Genomic DNA, 12,957 nt, shown 5'->3' with positions numbered 1-12,957 from the left:
AAGCACTAATGAATGCTATTTTAGCCGCCTAAACAGAAGTTTTTCTGCTGCTCTGCCAACAAAACTACTTGGGGACTTTTTCGGAAATTTTTGCGACGTCTTTGGACGCTTCAGATCAGACTTCGGAATGTGCGGGAGCAAAATCTTGTCGGAAGTCATAGGCCTGTTCCCGAAGTCATCAGACATTATTTTTAAAAAAGTAATAATGTCGGCCAAGAGATGTCTCGGCTGATAAATTTGCCACTTTGTCTTGTGTGAGAAACAATCGGAATTGTAAAAGTTCTTACTAATCTGGTAAATGTGGTGATGCCAATGCTAATTTCACAAAGTCAAAAACTTGATGAGTATAAAAGTATTAAGATCCGACCAAGGCTGACAAAAGACTTATGTCCAATTTACGTTAAGGACCCACGAGCCGACCTTCAAGACAGGCAGAGTCAGGAATACGCGCCAAAATTCACAGCCGATCCAAGTTCTGCGTATATTTTTGAAACCTGTGAATCCGCTCAGTTTATATCGCAGAAGTCTGCAACCTGTGTGCTTTCTAAGGCAAAATCCGTCGATTCGCAACCCTATTCATTCCCCTCCTGGCCTGGAGTTTCCCGATCTCAGCTCCTAAAAGAACATGGAATGCAAAACGAGCGAGACGCGCGAGGCAGTCACTTACCCTGTGGTAATGTTATCATAAATTCCTCGAGCGCCAGCTTTACGCCGCCTTGCCGTGTCTCTCTCTCTTTTAGGATGACGTTGAATTCACACAAGGAATACTATTTTTATTTAAAGCTTCCTTTCAAGCGGCCTTTACGTTATTGCTTGATAAAGTACCTTGTAAGCCATATATTCTACGCCAGGTTTACGTCAACTACTGACACGCAGCTGCGCAAAAATCTTAAAGACCTTCAACGACATCCTTGTTGTAGAGTTAAGTTGCAACTGTAAGGAGATTTTCAAGCCAACTCCAATTTTCCTTAAATTATTATTTTTATTTCATGTTGTGTGAGCTAGTGAGAGCAGGTATACTGCACTTGAACTGTTTGCATTCCACGTGATACTTTCTCAGAGGATAATCTTGGTGAAGAGCTTCGCGCACAAAGTCCAAAAGTCAGGCTTGTTATCATTTATTGTTGATCATTGTATTTTATAAACTGATACGGATGGAAACTTAATATCTCTACAAATAATCAGTACACCTTCTGACGGTTTTGGCAGCCGTTTTGTCGAGTAAGCTCCAACGCCAGAAATTACAGTGTTTGTGTGGGAATTCCATGGCAAATAATTTTCTTAAGAATTGAATTCTGAAACATCTATGTATAGCAAAGTTAAGATAATACACAAGGTTTGCATTAACCAAATTCGAGGGATGTGGACGCTACATCCCTCAAATTTGGTCAATGCAATCCCTTGTCTAGCATCTTAACTTTGCTATTCATTTATTGGTGAGAATTCGATTTTTGGAAAATTATTACTTTGCCATCGGATTCCCATACACTGTAATTTCTTACGCGTGGTTTCAAAACCGTGATGAGGTCCTTACTTTCGTTTAATTCGCATAACCATAAGCTCTGCCCAAACATTTCTCAGAATAGAACGTAGTGCGTATTGTGAGTTCTCATGCGTATTGTGAGTTCTCATGCAAATTGCGTTATTGTAAGTCTTTTGTTGAAAACTGATTGTCCTAAAGTGTAAATGATTGTCGTTTCGCGACAACGAATTTTTTTTCGACCAAAATGAAAATACATTTACAGTCAATGAATGTCAAATGAAGGTATTGTTTTTCTTTTGATGATTTTGAATGTTAATGCATATGTAAATGTTATTCTTGAACGTTCCTTACGCGCAAATGAAGGTCATATTGGTGTTAATGAGAGTTTATTGACCATAAAGAAAGAAATTTGGACACAAATGAATGTTTATTTTCTGTAAATGAACAGCAAAAGGTGTAATTAAAAGATTTGCATTTCATCAAAATATCTTCTGCATCACAAATTGTTTCGATTCTCGCCGTATACATTGGCTGTGTTTCTCGTGATAATCATTTCGCAACTTCCTGTCGTAAGCAAATTTGATAGCCTCGTGTGTATAGTCAACAAGTTAGACTTCGTGTCGCTTCTTTTGTGTTACAATACATTTATTTGAAACCAAATGGCTCCTGAGGGAACTTAATATCTCCCAAGCATGTCTATGGAGCGTTTTCACTCACGTAACTAGCAGCCATGCAAATAACAAGAGAAATTGTTTACACAAGAAAAGAGTTCAACTCCCACAGAATTGATTAATTTGAGACACGAACATGGCCGCCGTGTCATACTTACCAGATGTTTTTACGCGCGTTGTACAGTTCAGTGAATAAGCCACTACCTCTTACAGTCACATGGCTGTGGGCCGATATAATAAATACTTACCTCTCGTAATTAAAATTATTTCAAGCATTTAGACTTAAGAATGTTTAGGTGGTTATCAACTTTGAGGGAAAAATCCCCGCGATAAACCCTGCCACATAATTTCACTTTCGAAATTCAAAAACAAAAGCTTCCGTTGCCAGGGTCGATTTGCAGGCCAAAACCGACCAAATATAGAAATATAAACCGCTTTCTAGTTCGATCCAGTGCTACATTTACTTTATTATTCCTTTGGTTTGAGTTAAAGGGAGGGCTTCACTGTTCGGCGCATGTCTCTAAACCAATCTTTTGTTCGCTTCTTATCAATGCTAGTGCTTTAAAAACCCCACTCAGATGTAATTCAGTTATCACATGCTATAGTTGGTCGTCCCAGAATGACGGATGACCAAAATTCTCAGAAGATTTCAGTGGATTTTACGGACGCTATCGAACGTTGAATTTAGTTTTGACCAGTACAATTTGCTCTACGGTTGATGATTTTACTGCTATTTGCATGCGAAATTAGGTAACTTGCTTACGATTGGTTCATAAACCATGAAAAACTGGGCCTGATTAAAAAGCGTGCACAGACGAATAAACATTACAGACATGCATCCAACCGTGAAACCCTCCCTTCAAGTTGTACTGACATGATAATTTATGCTCTTCTACTCATTTTTTTGTTCTGTTTCTGGATCGTTCAAGAAATATTGGCATCATACAGTGGCATAAGCAGCAGTCTGCCGCATTACGTCAAGAGCTGTTGCATTTCCTTGCCGGAACTAACAGCAGCCAGTTTCCATAAAAGTTTTGACAACCACGGGAAAGTCCCGAGGAACAGGCCGATGACGTCATATCCGTTTCACTAGTGTTTGAGTTTCGCACTCAAGCGCTGCTGGTTTTCGCTGCGCCCCAACTAACTGAGCGCCTGGAAGAGGCTACACGTTGTGTGATTCAATGAATAAACCTTTTCAAACAGTCACATGCTGTGCGTTATAGGGTGATTGGTCTATACTGTTTATCGTCATATAATTACACTTAGGAAGGCGGATTTTTTTCCGGGTCAAGGCTTGTGTTTAATAGCACTGAAAACTGAAAGATTTATGGCCCGCCTACCTATTACTCTCACTTTCCATTTGAAGAAACAAAAGCTTCTGGCTTCATCCAAATGTGGCCCAGATTGATTCAGTCTCCAGTATGGTACTGCATTTATTCCGTCATTACTTTTGTTTGCGTTAGTTTTCCCGACATGGGGCTTTATATTCGCCTCGGGTTGCATGTTTTTCCCTGACTATCGAATATCGGCATTATACAGTAGCATGAACCGCAGGTAGTCGCAAAAACTCGGTCGTATCTTTTTGGTTTTTCTTTTTTTTTTTTTTAAGTTAATTTGAATCAGGCCAGTTGTCATGTATTGGTAAACATGACATGAAGTATTGGTAAACATATAGGAACTTCCGATGAATTTATTATCATCAGGCAGGCTTAAGACAGCAGATGATAACTTCGTAGCGACAGGTCTGACAACTACAGTATCTTTCACTTTTGCTTACTTTTGGCACTTTAACGAGGAGAAGTCCGAAGTCTTAGGGACGCTTAAATTGTATGTGAAAAAACTTTGTTGGAAAACTGAGCTAAATACAAAAGGATAGTGGAAGCTTAACTTAGGGTCCGGACGCACTGGACTGACAAAATTTGTTTGGCCCTTCCAAAAATCTCGACAAAATTTGTCTCTGCCAAATTTTTAATTTCTCAAGCGTGGGCGCACTGAATCACAGCAAAATATTTGTTAACCATAAGTATCAATCACAATCACCGCTCTTCCCCTGGCTCAAACGAGTCGTACTTTGCCGCTTGTTTCTTTGAACCTTTGCCCCTTTTTCTGCTCTCGTCTGCTCTTGAATCCTCAGCTTGGCTGCTTTCAATTTGATTACATGTAGTCGTGAAACTTGCACTTGTACCTGCACTCGGCTGACTCTGGTGGACATACGGATGTACAAATTGAGCAGAGCTTGGTCCTGGAGATGCAGCTGGAACGTTAACGTAGACTTGGGAACCGTAATAGTTGTACTGTGCGAACGGATCGTCATGGAGCATACCGAGGTACGAATCTTCCATGTTTATCGTTTGATTGCCGCGCAAATATAAATTTAATTTTGGCGGGCTTCGGACTGAAATACTCCGACTAAAAATAGAGATCAAATTTTCTTGCTTGACATTTTCCTTCAAATCATGGCGTGTAAATTGACAAATCTGTCAGATCTCACGCCTGACAAAAATTTGTCCTGCTCCGAGGCAGGACGACGACGTCCTTGAAGTTTGGTAAGCCTTGACAAATTTGGTAGATCTAAAAATCACCGGACGCACTTGTCTCAGGGAATTGGTGACAGATTTTTTCGCGAAATAAATAAAAATTTGCTCAGTGCGTCCGGGCCCTTATTATTGTTTTACAATAACAAGCCATTACAAAAAAACGTCGATTGCACAGGTGGAATTACTTGCATCACCGACAGCTGTTCAGTGCTGTTTACATCCGAACTTCTATCGTGTGTTAGAACATGCATAGAAGCACACAGCTTTCTGTGCACTTTCTTGCAGTCCTTGTAGGTCAAATAATTATACACGATCTGCATTTCATCCACATTTCTTGTGTATCACAAATTAATTGTTTACATTGTCTAAACATTGGTTGTGTTTCTCGTGAGTCAGAATCCTTGTTGTTTATTTTGTGTTACGCACAAGAAAACATAGCAACTGAGGGAATTAAATATCTCCCGAGCATGTCATTACAGCGTTTTCACACACATCATCCAGCAACCATGCAAATTTATTGGAACTAAAGAAAGCGTTTATTGAAGAAAAGAGTTGAACTCGCACCGGATTGGTTTGGGACAACAACATGACCGCCATTTTATGTATTGTTTTGTATCGGCTGCCGTTACTTCATGTGAACTGAACACTCTACACTTGCCGTTTCCCATGAGCTTGAGCCAGACGTTTTTCCGCGCGTTTTTATAATGCAATGGTTAAGCGACTTCAAACAGTCTCATGGCTGTGCGTCAGATTGATTAGTCATGGGCCAAAAAATGCTTACTTCCCATAATTAGCATTACGCCAAGCAAGCATTTATTTTTAATCTTTGCGTCCTACGAATATTTAGTGTTTATCTAATCTGAGGGAAACCCGATTAGCCCTGCCACGTATTTTCACTTCGAATTGCAAAAGCAGTCAAAACCAAAAGCTTCCCAGTATGTGGCCCAAAACCCAAACGCAGAAATGCAAACCACTTTCCAATTCAGTGCTTCATTTATTTCATTATTCCTTTGATTTGAGTTAAGTTGTATACATGATAATTTACGCTAATCTTCTCATTTTTTGTTCTGTTTCTGGATCGTAAGGTAGCATGTAGACTTTCTGAAAAGTCCTTCGTCTTGTCTATTCAGTACCCGCCGGACCTCTCGCCACTTCGTCGCTCGCTCGGCCGCTTCGCGGCCTAACAGATTCTACCCTGAAATTCATGAGGTCGACTCGTGGCAAGTCTAAGTAGCATGAGCAGCAGTCTGTCGCATTACGTCAAGAACTTTCATTTCCTTGCGAACTGACAGCAGCCAGTTCCCATAAAAGTTTTGACAACCGCGGGAAAGTCCCGAGGAACAAGTTGATGACGTCATATCCGTTTCACTTTCGCGAAAATGGCGTTTTGAAGAGTAGCCTGCAGGCTCTAGTGTTTGAGTTTCGCACTCAAGCGCTGCTAGCTTTTCGCCTGGGCGTGCGAGCGAACGGGGACGCGACGGGACAAGACGCAAGAGAGACAGCGATTCAGTTTCAATGGCTTTCATGTAGGCTCTCGACTCGCCGGCTCGCGAATCGTGCTGGCTCGTCTCGCGTGTCTCTCTTGCAGCTTGGCCGCCGAGTCTCCGTTCCAAAACACAAGAGCATGCTTGAAGAGCGGAGTTGGGAGATTTTCAGTGGCGATTGGAAAACATCCAATCATTTTATTGATAAATGTAAAGCCTAAGGGGCTAAGGAACAAATCTGTGTTGCTCAATAATAAACCATTGTATGGTGCATGAAGGTTTTGATTAACAAATAAAAGTGAACTGCATAATTAATCTGACAGACATTGCGTTTCGTGTGGTTTTTGCTGTGCCAGTAAGAATGTCCCTCAGTCACCATTTCTCGTGAAAAGGGGGGCGTAAGGGGGGTCTGAAAACCGCAAAACCGCGTAAAAAAACGTAAAAATCCGCGATACCGCATGGAAATATACCAAAATAACGAAACCGTAGTTACAAATGTGCTACGGTGCCTTCATCATTATTTCTAGTTCGACATTCCATGAGATATATGACCCTGTTTAGTTTGATAAAAGTGTACGTTAATGTTAATCAACGTATGATCATCGCACTCATAAAATAATCCTGTAATAATTGACACACGTCCGTGGGACTGACCTCGTTATGCTGCTGTGGAACTAGTATAAGTGCGCTCGCGCACGCACGAATACTGCTGAGTTACCCAATAGCACTTTTCACGGTTAATTTTTCTCATTTGCATTACAATGTAATCCAACGTGGATGCGAGGCAATTTCGGGCTAAAACTACAAAATAGCCCGAAATTGCCTCACATACATGCTAGATTTTATTGTAATACATGCTAGATTTTATTGCAAATGAGCAAAGGTAACCGTGAAAGGGGCTATTGAAAAACATCGATGTTTACGACTTCAGCACTGGAAACCACTCGAATGTTACGTAACGCAAGCTTTCCGCGAGTTTTTTGTTTGGTGAAAATTCCTCAAGATGCCAGTTTTCAAGCTCAAATATCCCGAATACGAGCTCGGTACATCCATTTTATGTCGCAATTCGACTGAATCAACCTTAAATTTCATTTAAAATTTTCCTAGAAGAATTTTGAATGACCCGAAGACAACGTAGTCAGCCCCATGAAGTGTTCAGTAAAGCAAACGATTGTTGAAGCGTATAACTCTCCAGAAGCGAGTTCTTGCTCCCAGAAGAAACGTCGCCGAGCTTCCAATCTCTCCTTGAAGTAACATCATCTCTTCCCGACCATCCTCATAAAAATACTGTAGGAAAATACTGTAGGAAATCCGAGCGAAGATTCCCAGCCCGGAAAGTCAACAAGTCGGCGTATCATTGGATAAAATGGTTAATCATACCAATTATTGACCGGAAAAAGCGGAAATTACAAACAGCAAAACTTGCTTGCACAACAATGGTCCCTTGCAAAATGTAAACAAGAGATCAAAAGTCATCATAAGCGTCAGGATCCGAGTAATAACTGTCATAACTGGAAAGCGCAGACGGCTGCAGACTCTTTTTTACCAATTACCACGATCGAAAATTTATGAAAACCGCAAACTTGCCTCGGCAAGCACGTGCTTCGGCAAGCACGTGCTTCGGTAAGCAGTTCTATACACATTTTTTCGAAAGTGTTTACATACAAGTCAATGATCCATAGAATTGCAACCTGTCCACTTTGGGGAAATGATTGATAGTTGCTTGAAGATATTATTGGCACAGAAGTGTTTGATTTGTTTTGTTTTTTATATTGATGAAGTCATTTCTGTTGTTCCATTTTGTTTGCTGAAGGAAGCCAAACATAAGATACAAATGATATTGATGGCGCCATCTTGAAAGGTGCTGACGCAGCGGGTTTTTTTTCCAAAGATGCTTACAAAGCATGTTTTAAAAGATGCTTGCAAGGCATGTTTCACTCTCTCGACAAAGAAGGTTATTTTTAGATTGATGTGAAGTCTTATCAGTACTGACCGTACTCTGATAGGCTTCGCAGATCACATGACCAATTTTCATTTTCGACCGTTAATTGTCAGCAAACTCACATTTGACCAAATACCTGGCTATAAAGACGCAACGGCAATGGAACTGATAGTCCAGACCACTTTTACCGCAACACTGTGGAGGTCCTCGCCACAGTTCGTCCCGCAGGGCATTCTTCAGGACGATTGACAATAACATTGCCACTACTTGCACTAGAACTGTGCCAGTAGTCTGGTGTAACTTTGATATCTTTAATATTTTTTATATCCAAGATTAGCTTTTCCTTGCGTGTGATGACAAAGCAAAACAATGCAATTAACATCAGAATGCAGCATACGTTAACGTTGTACTCGGCAGACCGTGACGAGGCTGAAATTAACTACGATTTGTGTTATTCTCTGACGTTATCTCAATGAATGAGTTGCCAGTAATCGGATACCCGTGTTTGCGCAAAGAACTCTGGGATCGTCAGGGGGCAAACATTGCAAGTCGCTAGAAGGAAATGTATGGCGAAAAGTTATTTCGACGCCCAAAAACATCGTTTTGGGGAGAGATCAACGTTATTTCGCCGTTATTTTATCGCGAATGGATGTTGGCAATGTTGATACATGGAAAATGTAAGTTTTTGTTTGAATAACCGTGAAATAAGTGATAAAATTTACCGATAAACTCCCTTTTGCTTGGGTGAGGTTTATTGTGAAATACATCGAAGAGAATATTGAAAATTTCAAAACACGCCTGATCTCGAGAGGCTACCTGGAGCAAATGGTAGAAAAGACCCTCTGAAAAGTTAAATATAAAGACAGAAAAGAAGCTCTAAATCAGAAATCGAGAATTGCATGAGGAACTACTACCCTTTGTGTCGGGCAATTTCACTCAACCGGCAATACCAAACTTTGGAAAGCATAATCACGCACAAATGGCACTTTTAAATACAAATACTCAGAGATATATTCAAGGAGCCACCCTTGATCTTTTATAGAAAAGGAAAATCACTGAAATACGTGCTTGTAAAAGCAAAACAAAGGCTTTGAGCAACACAGTAGCCACACAGCATGAGTCGCGCGGACTCATTTGTCATTAAATCAACCCCAGACAGCACAATGATCGCCACCGGGCTTATTTTCAGTATTATTTGTATGACTGAGCTTTCAAATAAGCCAAAAGTAGCCTGTACATAACTTAAAAGGCTTTACTGGGTTATTTCCTCTCGATTTATACCTAATTAATTTTGTAATATTTTCAGACCATTACGCGATGTAAATTTCACAATAAACCTCACGCAAGCAACGGAGTTTATCGGTAGATTTTGTCACATATTTCACTTTTATTCAAACAAAAACTTACATATTCCACATATCAACATTGCCCAAATCCATTAGCGATAAAAACGACGGCGAAAAAGCGTTGATCTCGCTCAAAAATCGTTTTCTTGTAACTGGAAACAACTTTTCGCCATACATTTCCTTCTAGCGACTAGCAATGTTTGCCCCCTGACGATCCCAGAGTTCTTCGCGCAAACACGGGTATCTGATTACTGGCAACTCATCCATTTGAAATGAGCTCTTTCGACTGATTCCAAGGTATTTTTCCCCTACAAATATCGATTAAGCTTAAGTGCTTGTATTCCAGGTTATCATTATCATCAGTATGTCATCATTATCGTCATTATGTCATCATTGTCATCATTATGTCACGGTCTTGCTATATTGCTATTGGTAGATATTTCATGTTTTCTATAATTATGAGCTGGCCAGGTGAAAACAACGACAAGAGCGCACAATTAGCGTGCGTCCTGGAACTTTTCTTTGTTTTGTGGTTGTGTGTGTCTTTTAATCTTTATTTCTATATCAGACGTGCCCCCTTCTTGCGCGGTTTCCGGTGTCGGTTATGTCTCGCCAAAGCGACGCGAAGTATTTCCGTCCGCCGCGCGCGAAACAAGACCTCTGGTACCCAGGGTAACGTGCGAACAATTTGACACACAAATACTTTACCGCATTCCCTGTGGGGCATAGTTACTTTCACTTTCGTTTATGAAGGCGCGTCCCGTCGCGTCGCTTTTTCGACTTTCGCTTTTCGTTTCGATCAATTTATCAATATGGTAAAGTAACTATTCTGGTTCGAATTAGCAATCGAACCAGAATTTGTTACTTACTAACGCGCTCCAGGCGAATCGACCGCGGTAGAAGGTAAGTCAGGCTACCACTATTTACATCAGGATGCTACTATTGCTGCTGTGTTTTTAGTGTCTAAAATGGTTCGTAAATGACGAGATGTGATCATCTTGGTTTCTAGTCTGTTCATCCAAATACAATCTCGAATCTTAACTGCATGCATGAGTAACGACGAGACAGTTGTGATAACATGGCAAACAACTTGGATACGAAGAGAACTCAGAAGTTTCCATCTTGATGGCCATCGCCTGTCTAGACCGGAAAGAGTTCCGTTCTCCTTCGTCGAAGGCAACTGATTCTTTTTTGTTGGCACCGGCCCCTCAGTTTTTTCGCTAAATTGTTTGATCGAATCCGAAGGGGCAATGTTGAATACGGCGGCTAGCGACGACCGATATTGTTAAATCAACAAACCCTCTGAGTACAGCTCGGCGCTGTTTTGTCGTCGGTGTTAATTTTGATGGCGGTTCGATCGATTAACAGGAAGCTAAACCGGTCTTCACCAATTTTGCAACATTGTAGTCGAAAAATCAATAATTGTGGTTTTATTTTATTTTTATCAGCATAGTACATGGTCTATGGTTCGTTGCACTAAAGACTTAATGAAAGAAGTAATTCAAAGTTTCGCCATTTTGCCACACGCGCGTTTACTTAAGAGTATTTTTTTTCGGCATTTGTCGTTCAGGGAAACCTGGAGGAACAATAAAACGCGTTGATCCTATCGAGAAAATAACTTTGAAAGAGATTGGCCCATTCGGTCCCATGGAGTTTTTTCTATTTGTCAAAACATCAGTTGCATGTATTGATTAGGGGTCTTTCCCTTATTGGCTTTGTCTGCATATAAGAGACTCGTGACATTCAAGTGTCAGCTGTTATTTTGGGGGAAATGATTAAATGTGTTTTCTGCGAATGCCAGCAAAGAAAACTTGAGCAAACGTGCATGCAAAAACGAAGAGGCCAGTAACTGGCTCACTAATATATCGAAATATCGTTTAATCGTAGTTTGTGGGTGAAAGAACATAGATATAGTGATTCAAATACTGTATTCAGTGCACCACCAAAAACTAACTGTCTGTAACCAAGTGTTTGTTGCTCAGTAAAATTTAAATACCTTTCTCTTGAAATAAAAATGATCTGGCCTTCGTTTGAGAGCTGATTCAGCGAATTCAAAGGGAATTTCCAAGGTATACAAAATACCTAGTCTTAAAAACAGTAGTCAAGTTTAGTGTTGTTAAATTAGGACGTCATTCCGATGTTGTACATCAATGATCACGGATTGAGTATTAGGTCTGTTTTCACTTAATTTTCGAATAAATCGAATAAATCCGTTTTCGTTTTAGGCCGTACGATTTACAAGCTGCCTTGCTGTCGAAGAAACTGAACAAGTGGCGTGAAACTTATGAGTCGACTTGGTAATGCGTTTTTGAACTAAGGTGAGCATACCTGTTTTATTTCTCGGTATATTTGTAGCTTTCTATTTATCTTGAGAACAGACCCGGGACCGTGACCAATCAGTTACTTCAACATCATTAGTAGCCTACCTTCAGTGTGAATTCGCGGTTCTATAATGAACATTGAGTCGCAAGACTAGATGGACTGCTTCAGTGGTACCTAATTATACGAAATTTTCGCGACACTTTTATTTCGCGATTTTGAGGTGAGCATATTTCGCGACACTTAAATTCCGCGATTTTGCGAAAATTTTGTATTTTGAATCACTTTAACTTCGCGTTTTCGAGTAACACAGAACTCATTTCAATGTTACATAAACATGTTCTTGTATGTAGTAAACCGACTTTATCAGAGGTACAATAACGTTAAAATTAACAAAAACGCAACTGCTGGACTAACTGTTAACAATGCCATCACTTTAATTTCGCTATTTTTTTAAATCGCGATATTCACGAAATTAACGTGTCACGAAAATTTCATGTAGTAAGGTAGCTAATGGTTACTAGTATGTTATTCAGTGACAAGTTGAGTATAATGTTTTAGGAGACAATTGGAAGATCGCCTGGCTCCACACTACGCTGGATAAATTTGAAAACGCAGCTTTATTTCTACGGCTTGGCCTACCGGACACACTAATCTGTCACGAAAACGGAGCTATTCGAAAACGCGCTTCAAACCGGAGGAATTTTGAAATCGCTGGCTTTGCGTTTTAGTGTAGACGGAAAATATTTTAAAGACGGAGCTTTTGGAAAACGATGACTTCACGATAATCATTTCTCTGCGCGAGTTTTCCTCAAACAAATCCAGAATGTAACCGGTGATCGTGACGGTTTCAGTTTTAAGTTTCTCCGGCGTAATACGGATGGAAAACATTTGATGCATTTTCAGATTGAAAACTTTGTTTTCAGATGTAGTCCGGCGTCATGTGGACGGAGCCTAAGTTGTTCTATTTCCCAAAGTTTTGCTGAGTTGACGCCGGGGGATAGAAACTTTTCATCTCTTGTTTCTTTTCGCTCTGAAAAGTCGGAGATGTCCAGATTTCTTGTAATCGAGACGTTTATGTGACCTTGTGTGTGAAAACAAAGTATGACGATGAAACACGAGTAACGCAGGCAACAGCAAAGGGCTCTTTAGCTGGACAGAACGTGAAGCGCAAC

The 12,957-nt window shown here is 40.4% G+C and overlaps 1 protein-coding gene across 5 annotated transcripts in view; it reads left to right on the top strand.

Annotated features, from left to right (window-relative positions):
* The window catches only part of LOC145488620 (uncharacterized), a 98,343-nt gene that overhangs the window by 65,261 nt on the left and 20,125 nt on the right, over positions 1-12,957 (top strand). For 2 of the 5 annotated variants that reach the window (XM_081467514.1, XM_081467509.1), the window contains exons 1-2: positions 10,181-10,366; positions 11,689-11,781. The gene's annotated coding sequence lies outside the window, so the exon portion shown is untranslated. The other 3 variants (XM_081467513.1, XM_081467512.1, XM_081467510.1) reach the window with 3 other exon arrangements.

This window comes from Orbicella franksi, chromosome 5 (assembly GCF_964199315.1).
Source record: "Orbicella franksi chromosome 5, jaOrbFran1.1, whole genome shotgun sequence".
NCBI lineage: Eukaryota > Metazoa > Cnidaria > Anthozoa > Scleractinia > Merulinidae > Orbicella > Orbicella franksi.
Note: the sequence above shows the minus strand (reverse complement) of the source record. Positions and strands in the feature narration are given on the sequence as shown.